The sequence below is a fragment of the Schistocerca cancellata genome, unplaced genomic scaffold, assembly GCF_023864275.1.
Source record: "Schistocerca cancellata isolate TAMUIC-IGC-003103 unplaced genomic scaffold, iqSchCanc2.1 HiC_scaffold_1168, whole genome shotgun sequence".
Taxonomy (NCBI): domain Eukaryota; kingdom Metazoa; phylum Arthropoda; class Insecta; order Orthoptera; family Acrididae; genus Schistocerca; species Schistocerca cancellata.
In genome coordinates this window covers 524132-537713 of record NW_026047167.1, presented here as the reverse complement: position 1 = coordinate 537713, position 13582 = coordinate 524132, and the positions used below count along the sequence as shown (strand labels likewise).

Here is a 13582-nt window from a genome sequence, read left to right as displayed (position 1 = left end):
CCTCATTATTACTTCATACAGGTCTCGTCTTTGTTCGTGTGTTACGTTTGACACACCGTCTACAATACTTTCCAAATCACTTTCTACATTATTGTCAATGCCGAGATTCCTCACACTACAGTAGTTCAAATTCATACCTACATCAATAGCATCCGGCCAGTTAACAATGTGTATAGGCTGGTATTGCCTATGCACACAGCCTCCTGCCTCGTCAAAACTAACTACTATTGTTTTATCTTGTGACGTACATGTCAAAGTTTTGCTTTCGCAATTAATCACTGCACGGTACTTTACCAGCCAATCTAACCCGATAATTACTTCCGTAGTCAAGTCTGGCACGACGACAAACTCTTATTCAAATCGTGCCCCACATATCTCGAAGTTGACAAAAATCTGTTTTGTGACCGGTTTACTAGCCTTCCCAGTAGCACCGATAATTTTCACTCCTGTTACTGGCATAACTACGATGCCAGGTCTGTCTTTCAGTAACTCAAATATTTTCCCAGATACAGCACTCAATTCTGCACCGGTGTCAATCAACACGTTTAGTTGTAGGTCGTGCATATTAATAGACACTACTATCTGTCTACACTTGTCCTCGACTGTTTCTTTATTTTCTCACAGTAGATCCTCGTCCATATCCAGGTCATTCCAGAAAAAACCATCCGGCTTTGATCCTAAATCCGGCTTATCTGGCGGCTTTTTCAGCCTCTGTTCAAATACAGTTTTAATTTCAAAACGTTTGTCCTGAGGCTTAGTCTGTAACTTCACCTCCAATAACGAAACCTTTTCCTGTAACTCGTCAACTAGTGAGTGTTGCTTTGCTATCAATTCACTAATTGTCGCCTTCGTTGATTCCACTTTAGTCAGATTGATCTCATCTGCCAATCTACCTGGAGGAATGTGCCCAGTAGTATCTGCAATTACTTCCTCTAGATCTGCGCAACCCACACTGCTACTGTCCGACCGTATAACGTCAGCTCTTACCTCACACACGCTGTAATCTATGTGCTTTTCTACCAGTCGTGTCCGGCTATCACTAAAATTCTCGTACTCTTTCTCCTTAATACTTTCGCAATGTTTAAACTGGAGGTTTGCGTCGGATGGGTCGGCTACTTCTACCACTATTACTTTCGGTAAAGTCTGCCGGTTAGGGCCAGAACTTTCCGTTACTACTTCAACATCCAACTCCTGCGGGACGAAACACGACGAATCTTGCTCGTGCTCCCCATTAACATCAACTATTTCTAGTAAAGTCTGCCGGTTAGGGCCAGAACTTTCTATAATTTCACAAACACTATCTTCCTGCGGGACGAGACGCGGCAAATCCTGCCCGCGCTCCCCACAAACGCTTCTCCCATACATGCCCCTATAATCTCTTAGTTCGTCGTATAAGCGACCGAACTGCCTTAACCAGACCTCATCCCTCTCTGCATCCCCTCGCTCGATGACGGACGTTTTATCCGACATCTGATATTCTCTCAACACTTGCGAATCATTCTTAAACTCAATCTCCAGTTCCGCTGTGGGTATTACAGCTGCCACTTTATAATCGATTTCCGGAACACTACTTAAATTGTTCTCATTGACAGTGAATGTACTTCCTACTGCCGTGTATACAGCTGATCTACTACTTGTGGGCTCACTCCTTTCTCCTAACACTGTCACACTCACCCGCCGTTGATTATTCCAGACGGAATTTTCATAACGGCGACACCTGGGTTTTCTCCTGTTATTGGGCCTCCAAAATTTCTCCATGCCCGGTCGGCCCCTCACCGGCGCGGCTAATGGTTTCCCTGTCTCGCCCCAGCAGATACGGTCCCCGGATGCTGCTGAGGCGGCTCATCACACCCTCTGGCGTTATTACTATTCTGTGAGGCCCGTATCACGTTAGTACGATACTGGTTTCCGTCATTCCTGTTATTATTTGCATTGTATCGATTGTTATTACGATCCGAACCATTATTGTTATTGCTGCCATGGTTGCGGTATGCATTATTTCCATGGTTATCGTTGTTGTGGTTGCTGTGGTATCCGTTGTTGTTACCACGACCTCTACCACTGTCGCGATTATTGCGCCAATTGTCCTCGTCCTCCACTCTTTCCAGGAAATCATTTATTGTCCTGTAATTGCTTCCTACGTAGCGTTTTGTATCATCTGGAAGCTTTTTGTAGAGTTCCCAGACTATTTCGGATTCCGTGCGGCGATCACGCAAATATTCCAACTTGCGGATCCAGCCCTCACAAAACTCCTTCATCGAACCGCGAGAATTCGCATCGAAAGGCCTCGATACGACAAATTCGCTCCAGGCACTTTGCTGTTTTTGCTCTGACCAGTATTCAGCCAGAAACAAATTTTTAAACTCGTCAAAAGTTAGGTTCGTAATGTTGAGGTTTAAGCCCCAACGCTTGGCATCACCAGCCTGCACATCAATAACCGCATTAATTTTTCTCTCATTAGTCCATGATCTGGGTAAAACTCTTTCACAATTCTTAATGAAATCCGTCGCGTGTATACCGCCTTTTTTCAAGGGGTCGAACCGCTCCTCTTTCGTCAACAATTCCGAACTATGTGCATAGATTGGCACATAGCTCTGTTTTTCGTATAGTTTCTTTTCTAATTCCGACACTCTCGTAATTACTTGGAAAGTGGTCGTCGCAAGCGTTTCCACCTCCCTCCTTTTCTCTTCGCAGGCATTAGCCTGCTCCCTCACTTTAGTATCTACTTCGGACACTAAAGCCTTTAAAGTTTCCACTTTCTTTTGATCCTCTTTTTTCACTAATTGAATTTGTTCCGTCACCTTATTCTCGATGATCGGAGCAACTGACTCTCCTACACTTTTCTCGATTCTGCTAATTTCGGAATAAAAACGAGTATTTATGCTCGCAATTTCCGCCTGAACGCCTATCATTTCCTGTTTAAGATTACCGATTTCGGTATTAATTACAACAATATCTTCTTTGATTTTATCAACTTTTGTGTTAACAACTCCAACATTGTTGTTAACAACGTTAATAGCTTTGTTCTGATTGTCTAGCATCCGTTCAATTTTTTCAGACTGAGCTTCTTGCTTGGCAGCCTTTCTTGCTTGGCAGCCTGAGCTTCTAGCTTGGCCGATTGACTCTTGATTTCGTTAATCAAAACATTCAATAAATCAGTTAAATTCCCGGAAACTACCGGTTTCACTTCCGTAGCGGCTTCCTCTTTAATTGTCCCCCCGTATTCGTCATCAAGGGATTCAGATTTGATTTTCACTTCCGATTCCGAAACATTTTCTAAAGTTTGGAATTCCATTTCTGCTCTTTGTTGCGTTTCGGCGGTCGCGTCTTTCATGCTAGCCGCCTGCCCCTGAACAATGGGTACCGCGGTGCGCGTTTCCCACTGTTCGACCGATTGTTCCGTATCCAAGTCTACCAAATTTTTGCAATTGTTGCCTTCACTCATGTTAATAATTTTCAATATAAATGCCAAATCTCAAATATAATTAGGATTACTCCCACTACTTATTCTCGCTGATGTAACGGCCTGTACGTAACCAATACTTTGTTACGAGATTTGCACAATGCAAAATTCGTGTCCAGAACAACCTCAAACCTGAAGATTGTCCTGTCACCAGCTCGCCACGTGTAACCTCCCCCTCACTTATCGACCTTAATGACAGTGAAAAATTAAACTGCGTGTACCTAATGGAAATTTGGGAAAAGCAATCGTCACCGAAGTTAATCTGTCGGTAAAGAGGGAGGAAAGGGTTACATCTAAATGAAAGGAAAAATGCTAATGAAACTGATGGAGATTAATTTTGAAAAGGGGTAAAGTTAATAAAGAAAGTAAATGTGCGGCCGTTACGTTAACAATTAACTAGCGGTAATTATATTTGAGATTTGGGGAAATTACGGTCGCCAGTCCTAAGGACAATTACTATAGTAACTGAAAAAGAAAGCTTGTTACACATATAATTAGCACTAGAAGCGTGGCAACTGAAGGTTGACACATGTAGTGTGAAAACGGAAAGTTTGTCAGAAGTAATAAATTTCGCTACACTCTGACTTAATTTAGCAAAAGAATTAATAAAACAGGAAAATCGAAAGTTAATTTAGTGACTGAAGTTAATAGTGAACTTTCTTTCTGAAGCACATCGAAATTCAGTAAAATACGGTTAGTCTTGGACTACCTCAACAATCGTTTCAAAAGCTACTTGAATCTACGCAATTTAGAAATAAGAGATTTAACTTTGAACTTGAATTAAATGATTCTGAACAATTAACAATAGTAAAATTTAGTACGTACCAAGCTGAGCTGCAGTCACAGGTAAGCTAAAATACGGTAACAAAACTCGCACTCTTAATTTGTGCTTGTGCAATCTAAATACTGTAGAATACCTTAACTAAACTTTGATATTAAAGCAGTGAAATAAAATGATGCTGGCGTTTGAATTTCGACGAGACTCGGGTTCATTCCAGAAAAGGAAGGGACCCTGCTTGGTAATGCAACTGGGACAATGAGCAACAAAGGTTCATGCTAAGTTGCTGTAATTTTGCGAGGCAAATGGAACAATTTTATAAGCTGAGGTCTGCCATACAGTTCTAAAATTTTACGTGCTTCCATGCTTCCTTGTTGGTTGATTGAAGGTTTGAAGCCGTCGGTCGAGGAGGTGGCGACAGTCACTCATTGTCGGCCGTCGCTGTTGCAGAAGCTGGATGTTGGCGCGCCTTCTTCTCGACACGGTCACCAGGCGAAACGGGCTCTTGATGTGCGCCAGCTAATGCTTCCCGTCCGCGACACCATGTCAGAAACTATCATCGCGAGTCGAGCGCAATTACATTCTGCCAAACCCCGAAAGCGTGGCAACTAGCGGGAGCTTCACACAACACACCTGCTCCACTCGCTACTCCAGCCAGACTCCCTCTCTCAGCCCGGACTCCACGCGGCAGAGTTAACACTACCAAAGATCCTACATACTTTGATTCTTCACACGACCTATCGACATAATCGTTCGATAGCAGTCTTCCCTAGGCAAGACCCAGCGTAAAAATACAAATAATATTCACGAAACAAACCAATTATACATCGACATAAATTTCTAAATATATATATACCCACAGTAAAACAATTACAATATACAAAGAGACAGAAATGTCATATCTTGAGGTAACAAAGCAAGGAAAAAAAATAATAGCACAATAGATGGAAATAGGAGGATATGCATTTCTGGCGTTACAAACTGATGAAAAATGCTTCTGTGATACATTTGTGACTTACACTATTTCCACCATATCAGTCCTATGAACAATTATCATGGCTATGTGCTGATAGACATAAAGATTATCATACACTGTGTTTGCTGCATCGTTCAGATGTTCAAATGTGTGTGAATTCATAAGGGACTAAACGTGAGGGGTCATCAGTCCTTAGACTTACACACTAGTTAAACGAACAACACACACACACCCATGCGCAAGGGAGGACTCGAACCTCCGGTGGGAGGGGCCGTGCAAACCATGCCACGGCGCCTCAAACTGTGTGGCCACTCCACGCGGCTTGCTGCATCATCTCCTCAATCACTGCACTCCTGCCTATTTATCTTCAAGTCTTACACTGCTGTCTGAACAGTACAGCAGATATACTCATTCTCAATAAAGTAAAATCCTCTCTGCGTCACAACACAGCACTGCCATTTTCTGTATGAGGAACCTGACTTTGGGACAATCTTTCTCAAAAGATTAGAGAAATAAAATCATTTCAAACTTCAGAAGAGAGCTAATGACTCACTTTCTATCACAACAGTGAAGTATCTCTTCTTGCAACTCACTGTCGTCAACCCTCCCTCCCCCTCTACTTTTCCCTCCTCTTGTCTACAGAGTTCTCTGTTGATATTACCTTCTTTCCTACAAGCTGTTGTCATTTTAATTTCAACCCTGTCCTCCTCCATTATCCCTTCCACTTCTTCTAATACCAAGGAAGGCTTCAAAAGTTCCAAACTAATCAATATCATTCGTAATGCCTCTGTTATTTTATTATTCTTATTCTCATTACTATAACTTTATTATTATTTTTTCCTTTCTCAGACGTTATGTCTGGTTAAAAATGGAAAGTGACATGGACCTTGATCAAGTGTGACTTCCTTTTAACTGTACGGTATATGTTACATTGCATTTAGGAACTTTCGGGTAATTGAACATGTATCAGTAATTACAGATTTCTGTAGTTGTATATATACGTTTGGATGTAGCTGTATTGCGTTGATGTACTGGTGGATATTGTGTGGTATGACTCCCGTAGTTGATAGTATAATTGGTATAATGTCAACTTTATCCTGGTGCCACATGCCCTTGACTTCCTCAGCCAGTTTGGATGTATTTTTCAATTTTTTTCCCTGTTATCTTTTGTATATATGTTGTATTGGGTATGGATATTTCGATTAGTTGTGTTAATTTCTTCTTTTTTATTGGTGAGTATGATGTCAGGTTTGTTATGTGGTGTTGTTTTATCTGTTATAATGGTTTCCGTTCCAGTATAATTTATATTCATCATTCTCCAGTACATGTTATGCTGCATACTTGTAAGTGGGAACATGTTGTTTTATTAGTGTATGTTGTATGGCAATTAGTTGATGTATTATTTTTGCTACATTGTCATGTCTTCTAGGGTATTCTGTATTTGCTAGTATTGTACATCCGCTTGTGATGTGATCTACTGTTTCTATTTGTTGTTTGCAAAGTCTGCATTTATCTGTTGTGGTTTTGGGATCTTTAATAATATGCTTGCTGTAATATCTGGTGTTTATTGTAACCATGAATCCTTCCATCTCACTATATATATTGCCTTTTCTTAGCCATGTGTTGGATGCATCTTGCTCGATGTGTGGCTGTGTCAGATGATACGGGTGCTTGCTGTGTAGTGTTTTCTTTTTCCAATTTATTTTCCTTTTATCTGTTGATGTTATGTGATCTAAAGGGTTGTAGAAGTGGTTATGAAATTGCAATGGTGTAGCCGATGTATTTATGTGAGTGATTGCTTTGTGTATTTTGCTAGTTTCTGCTTGTTCTATAAAGAATTTCCTTAAATTGTCTACCTGTCCATAATGTAGGTTTTTTTATGTCAATAAATCCCCTTCCTCCTTCCTTCCTTCCTTTCTGCTTAATGTGAATCTTTCTGTTGCTGAATGTATGTGATATATTCTATATTTGTGGCATTGTGATCGTGTAAGTTTATTGAGTGCTTCTAGGTCTGTGTTACTCCAAATGAGTAGGTCAATATTGGTATAGCATAACTATTTATAGCTTTTGTCTTGTTTCTTGCTGTCAATTTTTTGTTAGCTTTTGTCTATATCTTTCTTTAATATTTGTATTATCTATTCCTATTTTTTGTCTGTATCCTAGACTTTTATAGACATCTGTTTTTTCCATCGCTTCTATGCAGTCCCTGTGGTTATCCAATATATAATCTTCTTGTTTAGTGTGTTTCCCCTTGACTATGCTATTTTTCTTACATTTGTCTGTTCCAAAAGCCATATTTACATCATTGCTGAATACTTCTGTTAACTTTAGTAATTGGTTGAGTTGCTGATTTGTTACTGCCAGTAGTTTTAGATCATCAATGTATAGCAAATGTGTGGGTATGTTCCAGTAATATTGTATCTATAATTTGTATTATTTAGCACATTGGATAGTGGGTTCAGAGGAAGGCAGAGCCAGAAAGGACTTAATGAGTCTCCTTGGTATACTCCACGCTTAATCTGTATTGGTTGTGATGTGATATTATTTGAATTTGTTTGGATATTAAGTGTGGTTTTCCAATTTTTCATTACTATGTTTAGGAACTGTATCAATTTAGGATCTACTTTGTATATTTCCAATATTTGTAGTAACCATGAGTGGGGTACGTTATCAAAAGTTTTTGGTAATCAATGTATGCATAGTGTAGCGACCTTTGTTAATTTTTGCTTGATATGTCACCTCTGCATCTATTATCAGTTGCTCTTTACATCCTCATGCTCCTTTGCAACAGCCTTTTTGTTCTTCATTTATCATTTTGTTCTGTGTTGTATGTGACATTAATTTATGTGTAATGACTGAAGTTAATATTTTGTATGTTGTTGGTAGGCATGTTATGGGGTGATATTTTGCTAGGTTTGCTTGATCTTTAGGTTTCAGATAAGTTATTCCATGTGTAAGTGTATCACGGAATGTGTATGGGTCTGCAATGTAACTGTTAAATAATTTATATCTAAAAACAAAGATGATGTGACTTACCAAATGAAAGTGCTGGCAGGTTGACAGACACACAAACAAACACAAACATACACACAAAATTCAAGCTTTCGCAACAAACTGTTGCCTCATCAGGAAAGAGGGAAGGAGAGGGAAAGGCGAAAGGATGTAGGTTTTAAGGGAGAGGGTAAGGAGTCATTCCAATCCCGGGAGCGGAAAGACTTACCTTACGGGGAAAAAAGGACGGGTATACACTCGCACACACACACATATCCATCCACACATATACAGACACAAGCAGACATATTTAAAGACAAAGAGTTTCGGCAGAGATGTCAGTCGAGGCAGAAGTGCAGAGGCAAAGATGTTGTTGAATGACAGGTGAGGTATGAGTGGCGGCAACTTGTCTTTCCCTCTCCTTCCCTCTTTCCTGATGAGGCAACAGTTTGTTGTGAAAGCTTGAATTTTGTGTGTATGTCGACCTGCCAGCACTTTCATTTGGTAAGTCACATCATCTTTGTTTTTAGATATATTTTTCCTACGTGGAATGTTTCCCTCTATTATAACCATATCATTAATGTTAAATAATTTAGTTAGATGTGAATGTGTTGAGGTGAGCTTCTTTAGCCAGAAATTTGCTATTTTATCTTTTCCAGGGGATTTCCAATTGTGAGTAGAATTAATTGCTTTGGTGACTTCATGTTGCAAAATTATCACTTCAGGCATTTGTGGTATCATCTTGTATGTATCTGTTTCTGCTTGTATCCACCGTGCATGCCTGTTATGTTGTACCGGGTTTGACCATATGTTGCTCCAGGAGTGTTTCATGCCTGTTATGTTTGGTGGATTGTGTATTTTAATGTGTGTGTTATGTATTGTCTGGTAAAATTTCTTTTGGTTTGAGATGAATGTTTGGTTTTGTTTCCTTCTATTTTCACTTTTTTAGTATCTTCTAAGTCGTTTGGCCAATGCTTGTAATTTCTGCTTCTTTTCATCTAATTGCTCTATCGCTTCTTGTTGTGAGATTTTACCTAACCTTTTTCATTTATTTTTCTGACATTTCATTTCTTATAAATTGTGCTAGCTGTCCGATGTCTTTTCTCAGTTTTTCTATTCTGATCTGTAGCCTGTGTTGCCATGCGGGTTTTGTGGGTTTCTTCTGTGTGTTGGTTGGTTCTGATCTCTGCCTAGTGTGTATATTGAGTGCTCCTATATAAACCAGTGGTTGTAACTCTTCCGTAGTTGTGTTTTCATTTATTTTGTAGTGTATGATTGTGTTGATAGTTGTTATTGTTGTTTCGACTTCTGGGTTATTTGGCGGTCTGTGCAAGAATGGTCTAATGTCTGTATTTGTGTGTTTGTATTCTATATATGTCAGCTGAAATTTTTCTTCTATATCTAACATGTGTGTTACTTCGAGTTCTATTTGTGCTTGTTCTGGTGGCTGTCTTAAGATTTCGTTTTCCTCTGATTGTTTAACTGATGCGTGTTGTTCTTTGATTGTTTACTTTGGGATGTTTGAGTCCATTACTGTATTTTCTTCTTCTTCTGATTGCACATTATTTTGTTCCAGTATTTGTTGTTTGATGTTTTCTAATTCTGACTGGGGTATCCTGTTATTTTTTATTATTACATGAATCTGATCAGCTAGTCATTGTTCTGTTAAAAATTTTAATTCTGGGTATCTGGTAATAAATGTTGTGTATACTTGTGATCTGTATCCAGTTGTGTTGGTTCCTAGGTTTGTTGCTTGGTAATAACAGAACATGAGGTGTCGATTAACTTCATCTGACCATCTCATCCTCTGTCTTTGTTTTCCCTCTAGGGTGGTTGCAGGAAGCATATCCTGCAAAACACCTCTATTTGGATTTAAATCATTTTCCGTGTGGCTAGCAGTGTCGTTACCTTGAAGCGTCGTCTCCGACCATGACAGCGCTTGTCCAAGGCTTCATTAGTTCTGTCCTGAACTAACTAATTATTATTGTGGTGTCACCACCAGACACCACACTTGCTAGGTGGTAGCCTTTAAATTGGCCGCGGTCCTTTAGTATACGTCGGACCCGCGTGTCGCCACTATCAGTGATTGCAGACCGAGCGCCGCCACAAGGCAGGTCTAGAGACACTTCCTAGCACTCGCCCCAGTTGTACAGCCGACTTTGCTAGTGATGGTTCACTGACAAATTACACTCTCATTTGCCGAGACGATAGTTAGCATAGCCTTCAGCTACATCATTTGCTATGACCTAGCAAGGCACCATTACCAGTTACTATTGATGCTGTAAAACATGTACCGTCAAGAGCGATGTTCACCAATTATGGATTAAAGTTAAGTATTCCAGAAGCTACGTACGTTTTTTTGCTAGTCTCAATAACTTGTCCTGTTCCAGACCTCACGCCAGCCTGCGTGAGCTTAAACGCGTGCCTTTCAGCTTCCTTATAGTGGGTTGGCTGTCTTGCCAATCCACAACAGTTATAACCAGGAATAACACAATAACTTCTTCAGTCTGGTTTATTAAATCACAAATCACTTTTTAACAATTATGTTAGCCAAGTGTCTACCCAGGCTCACACTCAGAAGTAATGCAGAATTAAAGTTTGGTTATACCAATGTCCGAATGTGCTTGGTGGGGTGCACGTCCCGTAATTATTCCCAAGTCCAGTGAAGTTCAATCTCTCCAAGTGAAGTTGCAAGATTTTCCGCCGAGCAGCCAGGTAACCTCAAGTTGTTCGGCGAGTCATCCACAAGCAGCTGGAACACAGCGTACTGCACTTCCCGATGAGAACTGTCATTTGCGGCAGCAGCTGGGTTTATATAAGGCTTGCTAGTTAATGGAGCCATCGGCTGGGGTCACTGTTTTCCAGGGAAAACCAATCGCAATGTTTCCTGGCATAGCCAATTGCTGTGTGCTGACAAACACGCGCGCGCGAAGGCGGCCAGCGATGGTAGCCACGAACCGCCCGGAGAAGTGCGACCAGCAATGTACTTGGCCACGTAAGGGAGCATGGGTGTGTAGACGGCCAGCGATGGAAGCAGCGGACCGCCTAGAGAAGTGCGGCCAGCGATGTATTTGGCGGCCGCGTACCGGAGCGCGTTGTTCGGTGTTTGTTAGAAGTGGTGTATACCACACTAATCATACTAAAAGGGGGGTTAGCCCTATTAGTGGTTTGTTCTTTTCATCACCTTTTATGACTGGCAGAACATACCGGAGGCCTATTCTTTTCCCGGGCCTCCACGGGTTATTATTATTATTATTATTATTATTATTATTATTACTTTTTATTATTATCAGTTATTATTTTGATTAATAATGCAAATTATTATTATTGTGTTTTCTGTGTAATATTGTTTGTATGTGTTGTTCCTGGTCATACGTAAGTTAGGGCCTCAAGCATCTAATCTAGTCAGGCTAAATAAGCCGTAAATAAATAACAATAAAATAAATAAATTTGGGAATTTTGTTGCAAATACTTCCACAATTAACTGATGAAATTTGTCAAGGGGTCTTCACTCTGAATGCGGTCTGATTTTGTTTTGGCATGTCAACTGATGAGTGTTCATCAGAGTATCTCAGACTACCATCTAGCCTAAAAACCACCATGTGCACCCCACAAGTACTTCCCTAACTGAGTAGCTGCTTCCTCTGTGTAGTGTACCCTGACCTGTTAAGGAGAGTCCTACAATTATCCACCCAATAATGCAGGTCCAGCCAAGACTGTCAGACTCAACAAAGCCTCTGGCAGAGATTGTCCACTCAGCTCCAGACCGTAGGACCCCAGTCAACTCTGGAAACTATGCTGCAAATCGTGAGCTGTGCTTGCACTCCATATGTGAGGCCAGCAGCCTCCACCAGTCATCTGTAGGAACTGAGGATGACCTCGGAACCCTCGCAAAAGGCATTGTCGGAACTGATGCCACTCCTCGCAGATGACTGCACCCTGCAAGCTTGATAGCCACAGGCAAAGCTGCCACATCTCGGATGAGGCTCCCTGACAGACATACCCTGTGCATATTGGCTATCTTTCTGGCTCTGAACAATATTTCCCTATCTCCCTAATGTGTCCAACACTAGTGGTCCCAATAACTAGTAAACCCCTCCCCCTGTGTGCTCGCTCAGATGCCGTCGGAGGAGTGACTCGCAGACGAATGGGCGAGGCCAGACAACCGGCCACCACATTGGTGGTCCACGTGCCTAACCGAGCAGTGTAGTTAGTCGTTCAAGAGAAATGATGACTGTGCTACACGCTGCCTGAATTTACACTTTAAAGTAACAAAAATGTGACACTAGACCTCTTAAATAGAAGCAAACTCATGGAATTTAAGAATTAATCTATGAAGAAAACAGAAAAATCTAAAGACATAACTAGCTGTTCCCCTCATCTTTCACAGGTGACATCTAGAACATGTATGTAACTCACCTTCACTTGTTTCTTGGTGAAGATGAGATTTAAAAAAGATTGTGCACTCGGTTGATCTATATTTATTTTTGTCATTATGAAATTTTGAACTTTATTTACAAGTCAGTCAGTGCCCCATTGTGAATTTACAGAAAAGCTGAATAATACAGTAATAGTGAGCATTAGCCGAAGTTTAGATATATTAGGAACCTGTGAATACTATCAGTCTTTTAGCCTCCTTCTTTCAGAGAGTCTTTGTACATATGATGGGCCATAAGCAAACTTTTATAACAACAGCTTAATAATCATATATTTTACCCTTGCATAAAAAATTTTTCTAAATAACAATCAGTACATTTGAGCCATGACTTATGACTTGAACCTAGAAAAAAAAAATCTATGTCAACAGGCCTTGGACATGTAAACAGTGATGGTACTGACTTACAACTGTGTCATCCTCAGCTAACAAAATTCACTGGAGGGGCACGGGGTCAGCACACCTCTGTCCCGGCCGTTTTCAGTTTTTGGCACTGGCAATGCTACTTCTCCGTCAAGTAGCTCCTCAGTTGGCCTCACAAGGGCTGGGTGCACCCTTATCGAACCTTGCCCACATGGCACAGTACAGAGAGCTTCACTCACAATGTTCCACCAAGATGTGTGTCAGTTAAAATCACACTTGGTTTCTTACAGGGCTCAGAATTTGGCTGCCAGGCTGGATAACAGACAAGAATTGACATGTCTAATCCCAGAACCATAGTTTTTTCTTACAGTGCCAATGTATTTGATTAAATTGCCTGGTAACAATCGAATACTTCACTTACCAACATTTACAGGCTTTGTGGAAACTGTCTACATCTTTCAACAGAACTTTGCCCACTTTGTCATAGCTTGACGTGAGGAATATCGTAGTCAAAATTTTGTTTTTGCTTCCCATAATAGTATGCTATTAATCACTTAACTTAAACCATATGCTAGT

The 13582-nt window shown here is 40.6% G+C and overlaps 1 protein-coding gene across 1 annotated transcript in view; it reads left to right on the top strand.

Moving 5' to 3' along the window:
- Positions 1-13582, top strand: part of LOC126160949 (uncharacterized) — a 292907-nt gene that overhangs the window by 196090 nt on the left and 83235 nt on the right. The window lies entirely within an intron of this gene.